We start from the raw sequence: 24,746 nt of genomic DNA, 5'->3' as shown, positions 1-24,746 counted from the left end.
AGGGGCAGTGGGTCCACAGTACCCCAGCCACCAGTGGCAACAAGGAGGGCAACCGCGAGGGGAGAGAGTTTCAGGTGGATGGGCCCTAGAGTGGGGGGGCGGGCCCTTCGCAGTGTTGGAACTGTGGGAAGTGGGGACAATTTTCAAGGGAATGTAGAAGCAGATAATGGACGGGGTATAACTATGGGCCACCACCTCAGTGACCCTCACAAGGGCAGACAAATAGAATGGCTTCCATACTTCACAAAATACACCAGGTATACACACAGTTAACCCCGCAGATACCTGACTCATCCATGCAGTAGCAAGCAATCCAGCAGTACAAACCCCAGCCCACAGACAACAAAGGAATGGAACAACCCCATCCAACAGCATGCTGAATGTCACGGTGTCCCCTTTTCGAGGTGCTGCCGTATTGAGGGGAAACCCTTTTTCATTCCCCAGAACAAGTGCATATCCTGACTAAGACAGTCCACAGAGAAGTCTTGCATGTCCGGTACTATCAATGACCCTCAACCCTGATGAGGAACCCTTGGTGCTGCAAAATCATGCATCAGCGAGGGGGAATTTCCATTATCAGGCAAAACTTAGTGCACGCCCCTCTATTGTATTCTGGGAGTTATCCCGTCAACCTGCTGGGCAGGGATCTGTGTTGTGATCCATCTCCCGAGCCTTCCATCCATAGAACCTGGAAGGCTCGGGAGACACAATCGAAGACTTTTTATGGGGCGGGTGGCGGCTCGGTGTTGGTCCCCACAGGCCCGCAAATAAAGAACCTCTAAAGAAGAGAAAGCTAAGGCATCGTTTTTGGTGTCCAGGAATGGACAAAGGTGCAGAAAACTATGTCAGGAATTGTACCCCATGTTGTTTGAGTGACAAGAACAAGGTTGTAAGGGAAACTTCCCTCATTCCCAACCTGATCAACCTTGGAAGAAAGTGGCGATTGACATAATGGGCCCCATTTTGGGGTTGGGTGAAGGGTTAAAGTTTTTGTTTGTTTTTATGGATTTCCTCACTAAATGGGTGGAGTGGAGTGCTGTCAGAGAGCTGACAGCAAGGAAATAGTGGCATTTCTGGAGAAGATTTTCTTGAGGGAAGGATTTCCCACAGAAAATGTAACTGACAATGGTGTTCAATTCTGTTCGGAATTAATGAAGAAGTTTCTCAACAGTTATGCCATTAAGCATAGACGTACAGCTTTGTATTGTATTGTTGTATTGTATTGTTTATTTCTTTTGCGCCGGTAACTCGCAAGTTTCGGGGCGCAGATACAAGTACACATGAGTACAACATGTAGAAGACGGGACAGACAGACGCTGTGAAGGCTAAGGTTCCTTAGGATCGAGGGTTAGTTGAAGATGTGGGTCTTCACCAGTTTGCGGAAACACAAGTAATTGGTCTCCTTTCTGATGTTGGCGGGGAGTTTGTTCCACAATCCTGCTGTCATGGTGGGGAATGATTTTCCTAAGCCCAGTTAGCGTTTAAACGCAGCAGCTGATATCATACCTTGGTCGGTTGATCTCAGCCAGCGGTTAGGTATGTATGGGAATATTTTGGCTTTTAGATACTCAGGTGCTTTTCCGTGGATGCATCTATGCGCCAGGGTCAGTGCCTTAAACTGTGTTCTGTTTTCTATTTTAGGCCAATGAGTCATTAATGTGTTCAAATTTAGTTTTGTTTTTGATGATCCTTACAGCATTGTTTTGTATGATCTGATATGTTTGGAGGCAATTTTTGTTGGATCCTAACATTAAAGCATTGCCATAATCTAGGCGTGACAGTATGGCTGCTCTGGCCATCATGGCACAGTTGACCTCTGATAGGTAGGGCCTAATGGCTTTGAGAAGTCTCAGATAGTATTTACAGGTTTTCCTTATGTATTGGGCCTGTGCCTCTGCCCCCATGGATGCCTCAGGCATCATGTCCAGGGTCTTGACTTTATCCAGTACCGGAATTTGTGTATTTTCTATCTGGAAGGCATGGTATTCAGGGGATAGGATGGCTCTGGCTTGATGGGAGCCGAATACCATTAGCTCGGTCTTCTTGCCGTTCAGGCACATACAGTTTGTGTCCATCCACTGTTCTATGAAGGAATAAACTATAGACAGATTTGCGTTGTCTTTTCTGTGGTCCCCACTTAGTTCCATTACCAGCTGAGTGTCATCAGTGTAGTTGGTAAAAAAGATATTAAGGTGGTCCAATACATGACAGAGAAATCTCAGGTACAGATTGAATAATAATGGGGACATACTGGCCCCCTGTGGGATACCACAGAGAATTTCCTTTTCTATGGAGAATTTGTCTCCCCAATGTACCCATGATATTCTGTTATTAAAAAAAGACATTATGCATCCTGCTGCCTCTGCCGAGCAGTTGGCTGTTTTTTCCAGTCCTGTTTTGAGCAGATTGTGATCCAACACGTCGAAGGCAGCCCTGAGATCAAGTAGGATAAGAAGTCCAGTTTTCCCTTGATCGATGATACTTAGCATTTTAGTTTGGAGGTCTATCATGGAAGTCTTCATACTATGTGCTGGTCTGAATCCAGACTGTTGGGGATGGAGGGACCCTGATGCTTCTACGTGCCCTTGAAGTTGCGATGTGGCTAACTTGTCCACGAGTTTCAGGATGAAGTTGCAGTTTGTGATTGGCCTAAGGTTGCTGGGATCTCTTGGATCCAGGCTAGGTTTTTTTTTTTACCAGGGGGGGTTACTGGGACCCGTTTTATGTTTTGAGGGACTGTCTTGTCCCTAAAAGATGTGTTAATGATTTTTGTTAGTATTGGGGCAAAGATGTCCAAATGCTCCAATATCATTTTAGGGGGTATAATATTTTCAGCGCAGGTAGTTGGTTTCATAGTGGCCATATCATCCTAGGGCAAATGGGATGGTAGAAAGAACTAACAGATTTATTAAGGGTAGTATCCAGTTGGCATTAAGGTCAGGTTTGCCATGGAAAGAAGATTTAGACCACATGATGTGGAACTATCTCAACACACCTCATTAGGTGACAAAGATATCGCCGTTTGTGTCATTAAAAGGCAGAGAACCAGGTACCTAATTGTGCCCGGGTGATTAGGGTTGGCAAGTTCGGTGGTGGTGGACAGGAAAGGCATATTGGATTTCATAAAGAAGAGTCAAGGAATTGCCAAAGAAATGTTTGATAGAAAAAGGGGGTGAAAGAACAAGCATGGAAAGTAGGAGAATGGGTCCTGATACACAATCCAAGATTCATCTATAAATGCATAGAAAGTAAATGTATTGGTCCTAAGAGAATCTCTGCTGTGAGGAACGGTGTGGTGATAGTAGAAAGAGGGAAGGTGTGGTCTATGGGCAAATTAGCTAAATATAAGAATGGTTGCAGTGGGGTGTCAAGGAACACTGAGTCTAAGAGATTGAGACGAGAACCCAAGTGGCGGCAGGATTTTGTACGTGAATAATTTGGTCATGTGAGGAAGGTCACTCATGCCAACTTTCATATCTGTTTTGCAGGACATTTCAATTCCATATGCATTTATGTTTGGTTTGTTGCCTCTTAGTTTTGATGTGCTTAGACATTGGGTCTCATTATGAGATGGGAGGAATGAGATTAACGGCGCCGGTAATGGTGCCGGCGCCGTTAATCCCATTTCGCCCTATTACGAGGTTCCATAGCGGGTCCCGTGAGGGGACCAGGGAGCTAACAACGGGCCTGTTACAAACGGGCCCGTTGTTAGCTCCCTCCCCATTCCCATTGAGCCCCATGGGGGCTCAAATGGGAATGGGGAAGGATCATATTTGGTTTCCCTGAAGGAGGAAATACCGGGCCCTCCAAAGTTGGAATGGCCCAGTATTTTCCCATTCAGGGAACCCGGACCTGGACACGAATTTGGAGGCAGCCATGCCCTTTTTAAGGGCATGGCTGCCTCCAAAGTCTTAATGAGGCCCATTATGTTTGTTTTCAAGTTCAAGGACTTCACTATTTTAATTTTAAAATGGAATAACAGGCACAGGCTTGCGAGGCACCCAAATTGCTAAGGGGTGTTTATGAGTGCCATCAATCCCCATGATGTTGGGCTCTTACGAGAGGTGACGCTGGTGCACATAACACTAAAGTAGGAGCAGTGCTGCCCCGAGTAAAACAGTACCCACTATCCAGAGAGGCAGAAGAGGGAATTAAAGACACAATACAGGCTTTACTTGATCAAGGCATAGTAGTGCCATCCACATCCCTGATGCAAGACTCCTATATACATGTGAAAAAGGCAACAGGGGCTATTGGAGGATGATCCAGGATTTACGCCCCCTAAACAATGTAATACTGAAAGTGTTTCCTTTGGTTCCTAACCCCGACACCATTTTGTGCATTTTCCCCAAACAGGCGACTCACTTTACTGTACTACCAATAGCTCACAGCCTTTAACCATGGCAGAAAGCGCTAAGAACATACTTGTTTGCCCCAGGGGTATTGCGAGAGCACAAGCGTTTTTAACAGGATACTACATGCTGATTTAGGAAACATACAAGTACCCAGCACAATCATCCAGTACGTGGACGATTTTCTTGTATCTAGCGACAGTGAGCAGCGCTGCAGAAGAGTTATATCTGGGTCAGTTAATTTCAGCAAATGGCAAAAGATAATACCAGACAGAGCAGCATCTGTGCGCACCACCCCCAACCTGCCACAGTAAAAGACATGCAGAAATTCTTAGGACTGTGTAACTACTGCAAAGCATGGATTCTAGACTACGCAGCATACACCAGGCCACTCCTTCAAGCCCTCAAAGAAGCACAAAAAGACAATCACAGACGTGAATGGACCGCGTACATGATAAAAACTTCAATGATTTGAAGGAAGTAACATCCACAGCCCCAGTACTCGCGACCCCAGATTATATGCAGGAATTCTATCTATTCTCCCATTCTAATGGCCAACTGATGACTGCAGTTTTAACTCCAAAAAGTACCATGGGCCACAAACCGCTGGCCAATTACAGCGGCACACTAGAGTCTGTAATGCAAGGACAATTTGCATGCGAACAAGCACTTGCTGCAGCTGTGTTCGCAATAGAAAAAATGTCCACTATTGTCATGGGATGTTCTGTCACTTGGTACGTTGAGCAATCGGTATTCGCTATTCTTGAAAGGTCGAAATAAACCCTGACCACACAAAGAGCATTGGCTTATAAAATTATCCTCTCAAGTCCAAACATTCATATCGTATGATGCAAAACAGTTAACCCTGCTACGTTCCTAACAGAAATGTGCACACATGAAGACTTAGTAAACCATGATTGCGTCGCATATGAAGGGGAAGTAGATGACATCCCCAAGGCAAGAGACAGCCCGTTAGTGGAAGGTGAGATTCTCTTTGTTGAAGGGTCAAAGACATACGGGTGCCGAGGCAGGTGAATATGAAACATTGATTATGAAACAATTGCCAATGCCCTACTCTGCCCAAGCAGCAGTACTCTTAGCACTCATTGAAGCGCTGCGAGCATCACAAGGTTGCCACATAACTATTTATTTTGATTCAGCTTACGTCACTACAGCAGTGCATGCCAGTCTGTCACGAAGAAAAAGCAGGTGATTCCACAGACCATACGGTTCCCCAGTGCAACATGCTTTTCTGCTAGACTTATTGATTTCAGCACTGTCCCAACATTCTGTGGTGGCTGTCGCCAAATGCGCCGCCCACACCAATAACCCAGATGAAATTTCATTAGGAAACACCGCCATGGATGCTGCAGCCAAAATGGCGGCCCATTTTCCGGTCCCATTAATTGCCAAATACATTCTGACAACATCTTCAAATAATCACCAAAACACCCGTATACGGTCTTACCTATTGTGCAACTCATCAAACTGCAAGCCCAGGCACCAAATGATGAAAAAGACATGTCATTGAAAAGGGGGGGCAAACAATTCAACAGATTTACTGTGGCGGCAAGAGTGCAGTGGCAAAGCAATAATGCCATACGAACTACTGATGACAGCTTTTGATCAACTCCACTATCGCGTCCACAGTTCAAAGCAGCAAATTCCTGCAGACATACAGAAAGATTGGTTCATGCCCAATCTTCAACACCACCTCACGAACATGGCCATACACTGTACCACATGTCAAACCTTCAGCACAGGCATGACGCTCTGAACACTGAGGGGCACCTTGCTCCTCTCTATTAGGCCATTCCGCGAGCTATACACAGACTATGCAGACATGGGAGAAAGATGCAATGGATCTCGCTACCCAATTGTCGTGGTCTGCCCTTTTTCATGATGGGTTGAGGCAGGACCGTGTGCACATTCGGATGCCAAATGTGTAGCAAAATTCTTGATGCGCAAGGTTTTCTCTTGATGGTGTGTGTGTGATGTACTAAGATCCGATAACGCACACATTTTGTCAATGAGCTCTTCAAAGAGATCAAAGCACTACTTGGCATTAAATACCGGATATGTTCAATTTATCACCCTCAGGCCAACGGCTTTGTGGAGAGGGATCAACGGCCTTCTCAAGAGCAAACTGTCTAAACTTTGCACCGTGTTGAAAAAGAATTGGGTGAATTGCTTACACTTGGCCCTCTTCAGTTTACGCACACAACCCAGCAAGGATGGTACTGGCCGTCGCATAAACTCGCCCATATCCCCTATCAGGAGGGCATTAGATGCCCATAGGGCAGCAGCGAGTTTAGGAGAAGAATTCAAACAATATTTGACAACATTAACACGTGCATGTGTAATGTATCTCCCGACAGATTGCCTCACGCAGAAGACTCATCAGACACTACAGACACAACTGGGGAGCAGGTGTAAGTGGATCTAGGTCACCTGGCCTGAGCCCCACACATCTGGTGCCTTCCTGGTTGCTGCTCTTTTTCCACCACTTAGCAAGCCCTGCCCACCTGGTGCCTTCCTGGTTGTCGCTCTTTTTCACCAGTTAGCAAGCTCCGCCCACCTGGTGCCTTCCTGCTTGGTGCTCTTTTCCCTACTTAAGGAGTCCTCCAGCCTCTTTTCCTTTGCAGCTGGGGAGCAGGTGTAAGTGGATCTAGGTCACCTGGCCTAAGCCCCGCCCATCTGGTACCTTCCTGCTTGATGCTCTTTTCCCTACTTAAGGAGTCCTCCAGCCTCTTTTCCTTTGCAGCTGGGGAGCAGGTGTAAGTGGATCTAGGTCACCTGGCCTAAGCCCCGCCCACCTTGTGCCTTCCTGGTTGTCGCTCTTTTTCACCACTTAGCAAGCCCCACCCACCTGGTTCCTTCCTTCTTGCCACTCTTTTCCCTACTTAAGGAGTCCTCAAGCCTCTTTTCCTTTGCAGCTGGGGAGCAGGTATAAGTGGATCTAGGTCATTTGGCCTAAGCCCCGCCAACCTGGTTCCTTCCTGGTTGCCTCTCTTTTTCACCACCTAGCAAGCCCCGCCCACCTGGTACCTTTCTGCGTAGTGCTCTTTTCCCTACTTAAGGAGTCCTCCAGCCTCTTTTCCTTTGCAGCTGGGGAGCAGGTGTAAGTGTGTTACTACTGACTTCTGCAATTGTATTCGCTCTCCCCTCTTGCTTCTCCACTCTTTTTGACTGCTTACTCTCTGTTCTCTCCTCCCCTCCACCCCTTATTTTCTTCTATGCACTTACTCTATCATAATTGTCCCTGGATCTAGTATGATAGCAACCTTGTCAGTCGCTCCCCCATCCCCTCCAGCACTATCTGAAATGTTGTCAGGCCTAGTACGATAGTCGCTTGTTTTGTTCCTCCCCTCGCTTTCTGCACCCCCCTCCCTCAACTTTTGTTTTTCTCTGGCTCTACCAGAAATGTCGTCAGGCTTAGTACGGTAGTCGCCTGTCTGTTTCCATTTCCTTCCCACTCTCCCCCTCCCTTCCTTATCTATGTCTTAGCTCTTGCACTATCTGAAATGTCGTCAGGCCGAGTACAATAGTTAATTTCACATCCTTACTGTTCATGGCCTGTAAGAATGTCATTGTATTTTCCTTTGTTCCCTCCCCTGCCTTGAAGCGCTTTGAAACACATTGTGTATAGGCGCTATATAAGTAAACAACCATATCATATCATAACTGTGAAAAGCTCCCCCCACCTTCCCAACCACTGCTGCCTGGGGAATTCATTTATGTCAGAATTTTTGTCCGTAAGTGGAACAACCCCAGATTTCATGGTCCCTGTGAAGTGGTATTTTCTGCACGGCTCGCTGTAAAAGTGAAAGAGCTTCATTACTGGATACACCTCTCAGATGTCCGTAAGGCTCCACCAGATACTACACAACCACTTTAAACATCACTTAAATTGATTAACTGAACACATTGTCTATTACTAAAAGTCGCCCCCTTTCAGTGTCATACTACTTTAAACATATTTTAATAAATATTCTCTCTCTCCGTCTCTCCTCCTCATTTTTTCTCTCCCTGTTCCCTCACCACTACCCCTTGTTTTCTCTTCTCTTGTCTTGTTCTCTCACTACTACCCCTTCTTTTCTCTTCTCTTATTCTCTCACCCCTTCTCTTTCTCCTCCTTCCTTATTGCCCTTCCTTTCTTTTGTGTGCATTATTGTTTCTTTCCAGAAAGAAGACAATGGAACCAGCCGCACCTGATACATCTGTATAAATTAGAATAAATGTTAGATATCAACCTGTCCCCAGATGTTCCTATTCATACACCTGTGGTATGCATTTTAGTGCAGGACTTTTCGCCATTTTATTGTTTATTTTAGGAATTTATTGGGGAGCTTCTTTTATATTCAGAGCTCATATAAAAGGAGGAGGAGGGGGTGTACTCACAAATATAACCAACAGTACTAGAAATATGTATAACATCAGCAATGAACCTATTAACAATGTTTACAAATCAACAAGTACCCCTGTGTGTATGAGTATGAATGGGAGCATGATATTGGAACACTTTTTCCCCCTCTGTTTTTAAAAGTATTTATCGTAATTCAACCGTCCATGATGACAGCAGTATAACTGTTGCAAGAAAACCCACTAAACTAAACAAAAGAATAAAACGGCAAGCACGAAGGGCAAAATATGACGCCTATCATTGGCTTGGCCTGGACGCCATTGAGGATGTACGACATCCTGAAATGACGAATAGCTGGTGTACTGGCATGAGTGAGGTAGGGAGACAAACAGCAAATGGTAGCTGTTATTTGTGTTCACTCATCCCCGCACTAGTTAGGGGCACCCAAGGTATTAGTACCCCAAGAAGTACCAATTATAGAGGCTCAGTGCCTGGTTCATCTTGCGCTATGTAGGGTTAAAGGTACTTTCCAGGCACACAGAGTACGACTCGAACGTATCGATCCAGATTCTCTGCAATTTAATGACAACCCAAGAGACATAGGGGGTCATTAGGTCCCTGGCGGTAGCTGTGCCAGTAAATACCGACACGGCTGCCGCCCCAGTCATGAATTTTCCGGTGCCTGGGAATGAGCAATTACTGGGGCATTACAGCCCTGGCGGACCCAGTAATTGCCCATTCCCGGGTGCCGGAAAATATTACTCCCCATTCCCATTTGAGTCCCATTGGACTCAATGGGAATGGGGAGGACGGGTGCACGTGAATGGTGCCGGTGCATCCGTTGAGTTCTGCGAGCGGGTACCGTTCTGCCCGCCAGGTCAGATCTGGCGGGCTGAAAGGCTCCCGCTCGCAGAACTCATAGTTTGCCGGTCCAGAAACTTGTGAGGAGGCCCATTAAATGCTTGCAGCAACCATACCTACCTAACCAGGGACTAAAGTATATAAACAGCAAATGGCAAGATACCACACTCAGCTGTATGGCAGAAGGCTTCCTGGGGTATGAAGAGTAACTACTAGCTCCAGTGGAAGCGACCTGTGCACAAATCTGGACAGAGCACATCACAAAGTTAACATAGATTGCAACAATGGAAAAACCAGTTAAGGTGCACCGAAAATAAACATATAAACTTTGCTTTCACAGTGAAGGAACTATCTTTATTGGTTGGCTCCAATGAAAAATGCAACAGAACACTCCTGATTCCAGACCTGAAGAAGGGTATGGCAGCTGTGATGGATTACTATTGGGTCTGTGGCCAACAAGCATACTTGCACCTTCCACCAGCATGGAGGGGCTACTGTTCGCTGGCTATGAAGCACTCAGCAGTACAGTAATCGCAGAAGAATGCTTGAACAGGGGGCCAATACCCAACACAGCCCCAACCGGTTCTCATGCATTCGAGGACCAGAACCTGTTACCGCCACAAGAATTTCATATTCTACCCTGAAAAGGGCGATATGAAAAGTTGCTGAGGAGGAATTGATCATCAAACTATTTATCCAGAGACTCAGCCGCATTGCTTGGGGAGATTCCTGATGAATACCCATTGTGCAGCTCGGCAGAAACATTCTTCACCTCGCTCTTGTTACACAGTGTACAGGTAGCAGCCAATGCCAAATGGCTGCAAATCGTGCGCTGGGAACTAGTACAATTGGCGAATTACACCGAGCACGATTCAACGTCGTGAAGGTCGAGCGGCGTACCCGGAGTCTGATGATGATACAGAACAGGTACGTCCTGGATATGCTGACGGCCATGGAAGGAGACGTTTGCTGAAAGATTGGGGATTTCTGCTGCACGCTCGTACCTCCTGAAGATGTGGAGAACGGGTCATTGTCCCATATAATCGCAGCTGTACATGGTCTGGGAGTTAGCATGAAAAAAGAAGCAGGAATCTAAAGGGATGATTGGTTTGACATTGCATTTGATTAGGCCCCATCTTGGCTAGGAGCCATCCTGAAGATGCTGGTACCCATCATCATATTCATCTTGTTCTTCTTCTGCTCCTGCCAAATGGGCCTCCAGTGTTGTGCTAAAGCAGTACCTAGTAGCACAATGATGATGGTATCAATTGGGGTTCCAAAAGTACCTCACAATACAAAAGATGGTGATATCTAACCTGACCACCCCATCACTCACATGATTCCTATCCCCTATGGAGATGAAGTAGATCACTTGTGCCATACCCCCATTGTCCTTCCCCTTGATCTAAAAAACTATGAGGAAATATGGGTAGACTTAGCAGGCGATGGATGATGTATGTATATGACATGTACTCCTGAAGAATATGCACAATCAGGAGAAAGCTTGTGGTCTGTGTGTAGGGCCTGGACACCACATCAGATCTGGCGGGCTGAAAGGCTCCCGCTCGCAGAACTCATAGTTTGCCGGTCCAGAAACTTGTGAGGAGGCCCATTAAATGCTTGCAGCAACCATACCTACCTAACCAGGGACTAAAGTATATAAACAGCAAATGGCAAGATACCACACTCAGCTGTATGGCAGAAGGCTTCCTGGGGTATGAAGAGTAACTACTAGCTCCAGTGGAAGCGACCTGTGCACAAATCTGGACAGAGCACATCACAAAGTTAACATAGATTGCAACAATGGAAAAACCAGTTAAGGTGCACCGAAAATAAACATATAAACTTTGCTTTCACAGTGAAGGAACTATCTTTATTGGTTGGCTCCAATGAAAAATGCAACAGAACACTCCTGATTTCAGACCTGAAGAAGGGTATGGCAGCTGTGATGGATTACTATTGGGTCTGTGGCCAACAAGCATACTTGCACCTCCCACCAGCATGGAGGGGCTACTGTTTGCTGGCTACGAAGCACTCAGCAGTACAGTAATCGCAGAAGAATGCTTGAACAGGGGGCCAATACCCAACACAGCCCCAACCGGTTCTCATGCATTCGAGGACCAGAACCTGTTACCGCCACAAGAATTTCATATTCTACCCTGAAAAGGGCGATATGAAAAGTTGCTGAGGAGGAAGCGATCATCAAACTATTTATCCAGAGACTCAGCCGCATTGCTTGGGGAGATTCCTGATGAACACCCATTGTGCAGCTCGGCAGAAACATTCTTCACCTCGCTCTTGTTACACAGTGTACAGGTAGCAGCCAATGCCAAATGGCTGCAAATCGTGCGCTGGGAACTAGTACAATTGGCGAATTACACCGAGCACGATTCAACGTCGTGAAGGTCGAGCGGCGTACCCGGAGTCTGATGATGATACAGAACAGGTACGTCCTGGATATGCTGACGGCCATGGAAGGAGACGTTTGCCGAAAGATTGGGGATTTCTGCTGCATGCTCGTACCTCCTGAAGATGTGGAGAACGGGTCATTGTCCCATATAATCGCAGCTGTACATGGTCTGGGAGTTAGCATGAAAAAAGAAGCAGGAATCCAAAGGGATGATTGGTTTGACATTGCATTTGATTAGGCCCCATCTTGGCTAGGAGCCATCCTGAAGATGCTGGTACCCATCATCATATTCATCTTGTTCTTCTTCTGCTCCTGCCAAATGGGCCTCCAGTGTTGTGCTAAAGCAGTACCTAGTAGCACAATGATGATGGTATCAATTGGGGTTCCAAAAGTACCTCACAATACAAAAGATGGTGATATCTAACCTGACCACCCCATCACTCACATGATTCCTATCCCCTATGGAGATGAAGTAGATCACTTGTGCCATACCCCCATTGTCCTTCCCCTTGATCTAAAAAAACTATGAGGAAATATGGGTAGACTTAGCAGGCGATGGATGATGTATGTATATGACATGTACTCCTGAAGAATATGCACAATCAGGAGAAAGCTTGTGGTCTGTGTGTAGGGCCTGGACACCACGAAAGGGAACTCCACCATATGACAAAGCAGTGAGAAGGGAGAATGAGAGCATGCGCACAGGGGAATTCGTTACTGTAGAAGTCATGAAAGGGGAGGAATGTTGGGAAGGGAACAAACCTATCCCACCTGCCTAGGTGCTTTAGGGTGAGGCAAGCCCCCTTGAGAGATATCTAATAGCCCACAGTGGAGGGGGTGTCTCAGAGGTCCCCGCACGATAATATTATGTGTGATTTAGACATAGGGTGTGCTTATAAATAGATGCCATTTTGTAGCCATCGTCAAACTATCAGGCCTGCATGGCCAAGTAGTGTTCAGTGTGCTAAACACATGTCGCAAGTTGGAAGGGGGAATCTGAATAGGCCCAAGCACCGATGAGAGGCCCAGGCTGCTGCAAACTTTCACAGAAATCCCCCTTTGTTCTAAAAGTGTGGCCCATATGTTGCTCTAAATAAGAATGTGCCCTGCAAGACCACGGGACAGTGCTGGGCACTTTGGTGAAAGTGGTATCACAAGCAGGCCTCCGACTCCCCACCCAGCCAACCACGAGTTATGGCCCCTACCTCTGCCCCAGCCCTAAGACCCCTGAATTCCAAGATACTAGTCGACCCCAGCCCACTGACCATAAACCAATCAGCCATAAAAGATCTAAGAGTATGGTCATCCCAACTCTATTCCCCAAAGCATGATTTGTAATGCGAGGTACAAATTACAGTTCAAAAAGCGAGGGTGGAAACCTTGGAATTCATGAGATGCGATCGAGATGAGTTAAATGTGTGTGTTAGTGTGACATAGAGACTCCCCCCCCTGTGCCAGTCTTCGAACCCGCCACGTGCACTGTGTAATGATGAACAGCATTATTTTTCAATTGTAGCTAATTGCCTTTTTGACCTTGGCTCCATGGAGACGATGAGTCCAGCAGACCCCACGTGATGGAAGATGGACGGATTGGGCTGGGACCAATAGCCTGGCATCCTCTATGGAGTAGGCCGACCCTGTATAAGGTCGCACCAAGCAGCCACGCAGGTTTTCACTGTATATGAATGACGCTGTGCCCCCTTTTAAGCTTCTGCTTGCACCTCTTTTTCTCAGAACGTTCTCGGCAGTAGAGTTCTCGGCAGCAGAGTTCTTTGTGGTGCACCTACTTTTTGTAGAAATAAAAAATTGTTAGCCTTGCAAGAGTTTCTTGGGCCTTTTTCCCTAGCGGGTTGTATTTTTTCTGGTGTGAGCGTTTAGGGGTGTGCGTTCAACCACCCCCTTACCATTGACACATGTATTCATGTGGGTATAAGAGACCTGGGAACAGGAGGGGGGGGAGGTTCACTTGTACCAATGTTTTCTGTTGCCGTTGGTTATGTGTCTGCTACTGCTTTACTAATAAAAGTATTCATCGGTCCATCGGTATCGAGAGTGGTTGTTTCTTCCACCACAATTTGGTGCCTTAGACATCGGATTCCAGCTCCTCTAAAGCGGGACCTGGGGCAGCCAGACACACTTCCCTCTGATCCCCTTGGGCCCAGAAAGAACAACTCTATTGGAGAGGGGATCTGGCCGGAGTGCCCAGAGACTGGGGAGGGCGAACACAGCAGATGCAAGAGCTGATAAAAAAATGACGGGTTGGCGAACACGGGTAACTGCACCAATATATCGTGATATCATGTATTGTGTTGTTTGAAACTGGTCAAAATATCTATATCTGGATTTTGAAGTATAGGAACCTGTCTGAAGTAATAGGAGGGAAAGTACCCTGCCTAACATGATTATCTGAAGTAAGAAAAGTAAAAGCAGTTGGCCACTGCAACTTAAAAGCAGCAAATCCATGCTCCCTACTGACTTAAATAGAACATGAGGCCGCGATGTCGGTCAGAGTAGTGTAGGACCAATAGGGACAAGGATGAATGTGTTCTGTATGCCTGCGAAGAAAACATTTTGGATGAGAGCCCAGTGATTGCCTTGTCTCAACCCAGACCTTGTTACTTGAAACCCTCACTGTACAACGCAAGTTTCAACCCTGCTTTATATTCCACACTCCACTATTCTAGTGCGGGGGCTGTAACAGGCTGTATTTCCAGCGATTATGTGTCTTGTCTTTGATCTTTACCTACCCAAGTTTCTGAAGAATTCTGCATTGTGGGTAGTGTGATGATTCACTAGGTGTCGTCACATCTCCCCAGGGGGAAGCCCCTTCCCATGAGGCTAGGGATGTGGGCTGCTACCCAATAGTCCCTTTGGGGTGGTTTAATGCGGGAGGACCTCATGGGGAGGAACTCTGCACCTGGAGACAAGTATGACCACCTAGGGTAAAGGCCCTCAGTCAACGTCATATCCCCAAACTGTCTCTCACCCCTTTCCATCATGATAGGCATATGTACTATTGTAATGGCTTCAATACAGTTCAGGTAGAAAAGACTGCGACGAGGAAGATCACAGAAGATGTGAAAAGTACCAGTCAGGCAAGTACTGGTACGAGGTGGCCCAGAGGAGGCATGAAGATGCAAATGTCAAAAGAAACAAAGGATGTTCTGCCAGAGAGGAGCTGGCAACAAAGTATAAGAAGAGACAACAGACCAAACAAACTGTCAAGCCCAGCTGGCTCACGCCAGCCCCAGAGCAGCGAGAGGAATTGAAGCTTCCAAGCGTGGGAGAACAGAAGCAGTGACGACCAGAGGCTGGAGGACACAAGCGGGAAGCAGAGAGTGTTTCCAGCAGATCTGACAGCAGCGGACCCAACGGCCTATGGAAGAAGGCGAGGCAGAGGCGTGACCACCTGGAGGAGGTGGACCACGTGGAGACAAGGAAACCACTGACCAACAGAGACAGGTCGGGGAACCTATAATAAATAAAGAGGGAATCAGAGGAGTACTTCCTCGTCTTACTGGAGACAGAGAAATCACTGACCACCAGAGAAGGGTCAGGGACCCAATAGTGTATAAAGAGTGCATCCAAGGGGTTAATCCTCATCTCAGTGGAGACGGAGAAACCACTGACCACCAGAGAAGGGTCAGGGACCCTATAATAGATGAAAGAAGCCATAGAGAAGAACGTCCTCAACCCAGTGGCCAGAGGAAGACCACTGAATATTGAATACAGGCTGGGAACCTGAAGCAAAGTACATTATAGCATAAAGAAAACTTTCCCCAATTCAGTGACCAGAGGGACATCACAAACTCACAGAAAGAGTTGAAACACTGTAAGAGCCTGGGAACAGAGGCCAAGGGAATTTCCAAGTTGGCAAGAGTTAAGAACATTTCAAGTTATATGCCGGGGACCAGGGTAAGGGAGTAATTCCCCATGGACTAAAATGTGTGGACACTGTGATACAGCCATAGACACCAGGTGAAGGGAGGCATTTTCCTGGTAAAGAATCTGAAATCTGGACCAATGCAGAAGTTGATAGAACGTCAGGGGAAAGGAGTCATTCCCCATGGCTTGTGTATGTTTGTAAAGAGAACTTTTCTGAGTGTACCAGGAGAAGGGAGGCATTCTCTTGGACTTTTAACCATGCTAAATTCCAGGAGGAGGGAGTCATTCTTCTGGTGGAAGACTTTATTTAGCATTCTTATGTTTAAGTGTTCAGGATAGACGTAGGATTTTTGACTTGACGGTGCATATTATTTTCCAGACATTCTGACAGTTCCTTTAGTTTATGAGTAGGAAGGGAAAACCCCTCAGAGTTAGTGATAGATATGTTTCTTTGCTATCTACAACATAAAGGTTTATATCCAAAACCATGCCCCCTACTGGTCTGTCTCATACGTCTACACCCTTAAAGTAGAATAATGGTGGCTATAGGCTGTAAAACAGCAATCATCCAAATCTGACCAACACCTGTGGGTGTCTGCTAGGAAAGATTCCCCTTTACTTCACCTTTCCATCCATTTCTATGGACCCCCAAACTTTTTGCTTTTATTCTTTAATCAGACCTGCTCTTTTTACAGTGTGGTGAAGCCTTAAACTTCACTACACTGGCTTTTGCTCATCTGTTATGGGGAAAGTGACATTTCCTTAAGGCTGTCAATACTGGGAAACATTGTTTCCCCTAGTCTTGTTACTCTATTGAAACTTTTAGTAACTTTTTTTTATCATTGTATAATGCATTTTACAATGCAGTACAATAGGGTGCACTTTTCATTATGCCCTAGACTAACACCCAGAGGAGGTTTGGTTAATTTCGATGTGCTAAATTAAAAGTCACTGGTGGCATCAGTGACTTTTTACAATTTTTTGGTGCTTTTCAGTCATCACCCCCATGGATTACTAAGATCATTAACATGTCCTACAGGGATGGCGTTGTGCCTGCCTCCCTGAAGGATGCCTAGATAATCCACTATTAAAAAAGAACACATTGGTCCCATCCATAGCTAAAAACTATCGTTCTATAACCAGTGTACCATATTTGTTGAAAATTATCAACAGAGTTGTCCACTTGCAACTACAAAAGTGTGTGGAAGAGAATAAACTCTTGGTATTCATCAGTCAGGCTTCAGAGCCCGTCATGGGAATGAAACAGCATTGCTGAATCTTAAATGCAACATCTCAAGGATCGTAGAAAAGGGCCACCCAGCGTTATTAATGCTATTGGACCTCTCTGCGGCTTTAGATCTTATAGACCATGATCTCCTCCATGAAAGACTATTAAACATCAGCAACTGCTCAGAGAAGGCAGCCCATTGTATCTCATCCTTCCTGGGCCCTAGAACCTCAAGAGTCGCCTTTCAGAAAGCTGACGTCACTCCCATTCTTTCAACGTGTCGGGTACCACAGGGATCCTGTTTATCCTCAACCTTGTTTAACATATACACAAGACCACTACTCGACCTTCTCAATGATCTGGGTGTCCAATATGCAAACTAAGGCAGCGGACACCCAGGTCCTCTTCGAGTTGACAGGTATCTACACCACTGACATCAAAAACGTGAACCACATGGATGATGAGATCCAAAATTGGATAGCCTGTAACTCACTTGCGTTGAATACCAAGAAAACTGAGCTTCTCATTCTCAACATAAACTCTCGTCTAAAGAAAATTGACCTTAGGTACTCACATCTTGTTACGCTCACCTGGTATCCACAGGGACGCCACACAGCCAGGTTACTCGCTGGTATGCTTCTCAGCTTTGCCCTGATGTGGTCTGCGGGGAAGGTTTTGCCTGAAAATACAGGAGGACTGTGTTCAAGACTAATCGACTGGGGTTAGTATCCTCCCTCCACCCCCGTATGATTTCAGTCCCTCTGGCGCCCTCTCATCACCTTGTGGTAGAATTAGGCGTGCTCTCCGTCCTGCCTTCTTTGCAGGGGCGCGTTGTCTTTCATGGGCGAGTGCGGTCCAGTTACTTCACTGACGCAGCCCGTTAGATATTGTTCAGGTAGGTCTTATTGCTGTTCTTTAGTTTTGTTGCTATCCTGCATGCCTTTCTTTGTTTAAAATGTCTCTTTTTTCTCCCTTAGGTATGCGGAGCTTCAGCGCGGCGAACTGGCTTGGTTGAGCCCCGCTGGTAAATGATGGCGCATTAAGAGCGCTATGATGCGGTAAGTAAGCGCTATGCGCAGCTCTGCAAAGTCTTGCCTTTGCTAACCTGTGTTTTCCTTCCTTGTAGGTCGCGGTGTTCTTCAGCGTGAGTGGAATGTCCGGAGTGGTGCCAGCCGAGAGGCGACCAGCCAGGTAAGCCTTTTGAGCAGTTCGTAATTTGTAAATGTCTCTACTGCTTTCTTTAATGTTGCATCTATCTTCCTCTTTCAGGTCGTTCTGTCTGGGAGACGTGCAGATTCGAGGAAGCTGTTCTCAGTAGCTGAGAGTGTTTGAAGATGAAGACTGCAGGTAAGATTCTGCTGCTAATGATGTTCTTGCTCGGGTGTGGTTTAAATAGCCCCAACAAAATAGTCCAGGTAAAGTAGTCCCTAGGCTACCACACCCAAAACACTAGACCGCATAGCTTGGTTCTTAGGAACCAAGCTATGTAGATGCCTCCATGTTGGCTGACAATACAATAAAGTAGTTGTATTGTTTTTCATGGTGTATGAGCCATGAAAAACACATTGTTTTTCATGGTGTATGAGCCTGGCGCCATAGGCGCCAGGACTGGCCCCATAAGGGCTTTTGAAGAGGATGCCAGGCTCTAGAGGCCCGAGTCCTGACTCCACCTGGCCAATGGGTTTGCCAGAGGGGGTTTTGGGCGAGGGTCATGACACATCTTCCTATAATGGGGAACCAGATCCGTTAGCAAGTCAGTGAAAACTCTTGGTGTTACACTGGATTACGAATTGTCCATGAAACAACATGTCTCAAGTGTTTGCTCCTCCTGCGGATATGTTGCAAAACTGCTCTATCAGATCAGGCCATAGCTCTGTATAAAAACAGATCTCTTGTAGCCACTGCATTAGTCAACTCGTGGCTAGACTACTGTAATAGTCTGATCATCAGCACTTCGCAATCCAATCTTGTCCGTCTGCAGACCACACAGAACGGTGCCGTTAGGGCAATATACGGTCTAGCTAAGAGTGACCATGGGCCTGATTAGGAGGCTGGCGGCCACGGGTTGAACGGTGCTGGTAAGGGACCGGCACCGTTCATTCTGGGCCGCCACAATACAGGTTTCCTCACAGGTGGCTGAATGCACATCTGGTCCAGACCAGACGTGCATACCGCCACCCACGAGTAAACCAGGATGCTAACAACGGACCCGTCATTAACGGGTCTGTTGTTAGCATCCTCCCCATTCCCATTGAGCCCTATGGGGGCTCAAATGGGAATGGGGCTGTACCGGGTCCGGGTCCCGAGAATGGGAATTACAGGGCCCGCTAAAGTCGGCATGGCCCGGTAATTCCCCATGTATGGGACACGGTACCCGGTTTGGGGGTAGCCATGCTGGTAAGAAGAGCATGGCTACCTCCAAACTCCTAATGAGGCCCCATATGTCCAATTGCAGGAAAAAGCTACAATGGCTTCTAGTGAAACAGAGGATCCGACATAAGATTCTACCCTGACCCACAAATGCTGGAACTCAGCAGCCCCTCTATACTTGAAAAGGAGGATTTCTCTTGCAGTGTTTTGTGCTCTAACACCACCAATTCATTAGACCAACCTCGCTTTCATCTAAAAAGATTCGGAGGCACCTGCTTCGAAGTCTGTGCTCCTGAAGAGTGGAATGCACTTCCTCCTGCCTGCAAATCTTCCTCCTCCTTACCAGTCTTAAAGGAGACCATCAAAACTCTCCTCAGCTGATTAGTATCTCACTTTCTAAACCCTCTAACTGACCCGTTCCTGTTTATTTCTTTGTCTGTCTGTCCTTCATGTGCGCTCTGAGGCCTACGGGCGTGTAGCGCTTTACAAAAATTGAAAATGAATAAAATGAGAGTCCTTGCACCAGCATCAGTTACCGACCGGAGAGCTGCTCGTACCTTCGCCCTGTAGGGATCAAGGGCTGAGGCTGGCGGTGGACCTTATTCAACCGACCTGCCAAGTCTCGTGACAAATTGGAGTAGAGGGGTGAGTTATAGCGATACCTACCTGTCTCCTAAACTCCCCTTTAAAAGTTTGCTAACTTTTATAAAACTTTTCTAACACTTTGGCTTTGCCATTGCTTGTTCACATAAGCACTCCGAAAGTTGGGAACACGTTTTCTAGCTAGTTTATCTTATCCCCAGACACTTGGAACTGTTCACTGGACCCCAGAGACCTCTGAATTTAGGGGCGTTTCCCTATGGACCTGTAGTGCTAATACTAATATGTACCTTCCTTTTCAGGAGTTTGATATGTATTTGCCCTACACCAGTAATTGTATATATGTGCCTAATTTTAGTATTGTGTGATAATGTAGCATGTTAGTAGTCTTTTTTTTCTCGATGTGTGTTTTAGCCATAAGTAACAAAGTATTTTTATACCCGATTGTCTAAGTGTAATGTTTGACTGCTGCACTGTGTGTACTCACTGTGGACCCATTACAAGCTCACCAGCTCTTGAGACTTCGTCTTGACGACTCGTCACTGTTACCTTTCATTGGTTTAGCTACAACTCCCAGAGTTGTCCCTGTTACAATATAGGTTGGCCTTATATACATCTGTAGATGAGCAGCCGTACATATTCGCAGGAGATCCTACCCCCTACAGCCCCTGTATTGGAGCCATGATACCATGCCGTCTAACACCAGCAGTTGTACCAATACTGCAGCGAGTGTATGGAAGACGGTATCTATTAAGACAACCATATCGAATGTACCCTCGAGTTGATGACAGCCTACAGAGGAACTCCCTGAAGGAATATAAGAAAGAGCTAAGAAAATGAACTGATGACGTCATAACAAAGTGGGCACAACGTCCTGAGACACTAAATGAAGACGATGTATGAATCCTAGGGGAGAAGTGACGAAGTAAAGAATCAAGTAGACCTTAAAGTGTAAAAGAAGAACATTACACTGTAAAAAGTGCTGCAGAAGACAAGAATAAGGAATGTATGTACGCTGAAACGAAAGATAGATCAAGTCATCGTATACGCTAGCTACAAGTAGTGAATAGAATGCAGGCAAAGCCGCCATTTTATAGAAATTGGACATTGGTATCATGAGATAATAAGCCAAAGAACCATGGAGAAAGAATGAAAGGCTGTGTCGCAGTAGAACAGCAGGTTAGTGGAGCGGCGTTGGGAGGCTGTCTGGCCTAAAGTCAAGAACTGAGAAGTCGAGGCCAGCCATCTACGTGGAAGAGGAACATATGGGCGGAGGATGAATCTTCTCAAGTTAAAGTGCAATAAAGAACACAATGGATGCCAATTCTTAATTTATTTAAAGCATTTAAAAGCTTGCAGAATGAACAAAATCATTGTTTCTTGTCACGGAAGTCAAGGATGGAAATAGGGTTTTAACGTGGAGTTCCATATACGATAGAGAGTGTCCTCACTCCCATTGCATTCCCAGGACAGCAATACTCTGCAAGGCCAAGTAAAAAGAGAATTTCATGGCAAAAGGCATGGTTGATGAGATACTGGGCTAAAAGGAAAGTAGGGGCGCGTCATGTCCTATCTACGTGCACCTGGGTCTTGGCTTACATGCTGCTAATTGAACCGAATGTTCCAGACATGGCACAAGCATGCCAAGCCAATTGTATTAGTACGTATAAGGAAGGACCTTATAGTTTGAGAAACCAATGAAATACTGTGTAACTGATTTTTCTTAGAATGACAAGTTTGAAGAGGTAGTCATGGGTGTCCAGTCATAATATCGAATACAAAATGTCGAATGGCAAAAAAGTCGAATCAAAAATGTCGAAAAAAAAAATGTCGAATTATTTTTTTTTCGATATTTTTTTTTGGGCTCTAGTTTATATAAAAAAAATAGGTAAAAACAAAAAAAAAAGAAAAAACGGGGGCTGGGGGAACCCCCCCCATTTCGAAAAAAAAACGTCATAAAAAATAAATTCGACATTTTTTTCGACATTTTTTTTTCAACTTTTTGACTTTCGAAATTTTTGATTTCGAAATTATGACTATAAACCGTAGTCATGGGTTGTCCACCTGATATCGGAAACCCAATAACAAACCTAGCTCCTATATGATTGTATATCTACATGTGTCCCTTAACCAATCCCGACTCTCAATAGATTTTTCACCATTGCCACGTTGCAGGACGTCATTCTGACACAAAGTATATAATTGTATTTTTTTGTGGAAATCGCAAAGAGACTGAGCGTACGTCCGTTGATGTTCATTGTAAACTCCCTGTTTTGGATCATTGCTAATAAAACTGTAACTTTCCCTCTTCTTGACTTTGTCCGGTTACTTGGACTCTGGTGTAATCCCATCCATCCACAGATGCACGTTGCAAGGGCCATAAGCTCATGTTGTAGCGGTGCAGATGGTTTCAGATCTAAATTAGTTTGACTCCAGGAGTTTCAGACGTTCTGGCATCCTCTGCCACTAGCTGGAAGATTGTGGAGTTTCCTGTGGAGAGCGGCCAATAGAAATAAACTTGCAAGAAGAATCGAGACAGTGGGCAGGTCCCTTTTGAAGAAATCCCTGCCCGGTTTCCACGGGCTGCTCTGCGGACGGAAGACAAAGTGGTCGGATTGGAGGAGTCGATACCAAAGGCCTCGAGTTGACTAAACAAATGTAAGTAGACTAAGCGAAATGGCAGTATAAAGGGGCACGATTGTGATATTTTTGGGTAACAGGAAATTTTGTGTGGATAAAGGAACACCCAAGTAATCCTATTTCAAGGGAGTTAGAAGAAGACATCTCAAATTGGAGGCGAGGAAAGAATACCTCTTACTATAAATGATTATAGGGAAAAGAGAAGGTGATCACAAGGGTTGTTAATGTGCATTGTGTTATTATTTAGAGTGAAATTTGATTTATGAAATTCCGAGAAGTGATAAATTGTGAAGGTTGGAAGTGTAGTTGGTTTGAGTTAAGTGTAGTAAACGATTGGTGCCAGTCAGAAGACAGAGCAGTGATTGATGGTGCATGCTCATATTTATTGTTTTGAGATTAAAAGTCTTGAGCAATAAGCCTTGAGATAAGTAGAGATTTATTAAATATAAACAAGGTAACAACCTGGTAAGTATCAGTTTATTGTGACTTGTCATTATGGAGGCCACTCCTCTTATGCACCTTTGTAAAACATTACCACGACATGCGCCCAAGCTCAAACAGTACAGTGTATAATGGGTAAAGGGCAGGCTGATAAAATGTTCATGCCATGGCCGCAAGGGGATCATTGTCAAAGGCAGTATTACAACACATGACCATTTATGTGCACGCTGCGTACACGGGAAAGAAATTAGAGAAAAGACTGGCAGTTTTAGAACTTTGAAAAATGTACCGAGAAGAGAAAGAAGAACCTTTACAGGAGGAGTGGATGCTCAATCAGCATAAAGGGAAGGGCATTGAGCCCAGGGCTCCTCTTACTCCGCCCGAGACATAGAGCATAGACGAGGGAAGACAGGAGGTTATCATTTTAAAAGAATTAAAAGCAGCAGCGGGGTATAGTAATCCGACGTATGAACCCCCCCTCCGCTTAAAGTAGCGATGACAGTCCAGAAGAGAGTAAAAGGAAGGAAGATGCCTGTAAGATTATACGAGATAAAGAGGAAAGAGGTGAGAGATTGAATATATTAACAGATACAGATAAAGAAATTAAGACAGGAAAGGAGAAAAGGATAGGGCCAATGAGGTAATGCTTGTACAGAACGAATGGATGGGAGGACAGATATAACTCAAGTTAGATGGGAAAAGCATTGAAGAGTTCAGGCAAAAGGAAGACAAAGACGAGCAAGAAAAGGATAGGGAACGAGAGAAGCGGTTGAGGCAAGATGAGCAAGGAAAGAAAACCAGGGAACGACAGGAAAAGATATATAAATAATAATAAGAGAAAGACGAAAAGCGGGCATAGGAACAAAGGAAGTATGACCGTCGGAAAAAAGAAATAGAAGAAAGTTATAGGAGGGAAAGAAAGAGTAAGAAGACGCACAAAGAGAAGGAAAAAAGATTACAGAGAATGAGAGAAGAACAACAAAGGGAAGAAATAAGAAGGGAAGCATGGAAGCAAGAAGAAGAGGGCAAGAAGTAAGTGGAAGAAGGAATAGAACAGAGTAGAAGGCAGTGAGGTCTTGATGCTAGTCTCGTTCTTAAAGAACAAATAAGACCAACTGATGAAATACAGGGACAATGGGACACGATAAGTGAAGTTTTCACGATGAGAGAAATGACTCAAGAGATATTTAAAGTAGCACAGGAAGAGGAAAGATAAGATGCAAAAAATATTGGAGCGAGGATTGATTAGATATATCAGAAAATGAGGCAGAACAGCGAGTATGGTAGTAATGGGAGCAGCAAACGATCCCTGATACCAAAACCACAGGATGAGGACGAAAACATGTTCAATGATAAATGCAGAGCACTGTCTTTGAGTAGATTAAATTTAGACAGAGAAGAGGAGGATGATGGTTATACCAGTTGGGGTGTTTCAATGTCAGACGAAGAAAGGGAGTCAGATCGTGAGATGGAAGGAGAGGGTACATGTGTCCCTTTGGGAAGTCAAGGTTTGGACAAAGAGGTAAGATGATCAGATCTGGAACACCCTAAGGAAAGAACACCAGATCAAAGACGAATAGGGACGATTACCCCATG

General features: G+C 45.5%; 1 pseudogene; it reads right to left on the bottom strand.

Moving 5' to 3' along the window:
* Window positions 1-3,704: 3,704 nt before the first annotated feature.
* LOC138468676 (small nucleolar RNA SNORA49) lies at window positions 3,705-3,845 on the bottom strand (annotated as a pseudogene).
* Window positions 3,846-24,746: the final 20,901 nt, after the last annotated feature.

Source organism: Ambystoma mexicanum, chromosome 4q (genome assembly GCF_040938575.1).
Source record: "Ambystoma mexicanum isolate Mex_15411 chromosome 4q, UKY_AmexF1_1, whole genome shotgun sequence".
In the NCBI taxonomy this organism is placed as follows: Eukaryota; Metazoa; Chordata; class Amphibia; order Caudata; family Ambystomatidae; genus Ambystoma; species Ambystoma mexicanum.
Note: the sequence above shows the minus strand (reverse complement) of the source record. Positions and strands in the feature narration are given on the sequence as shown.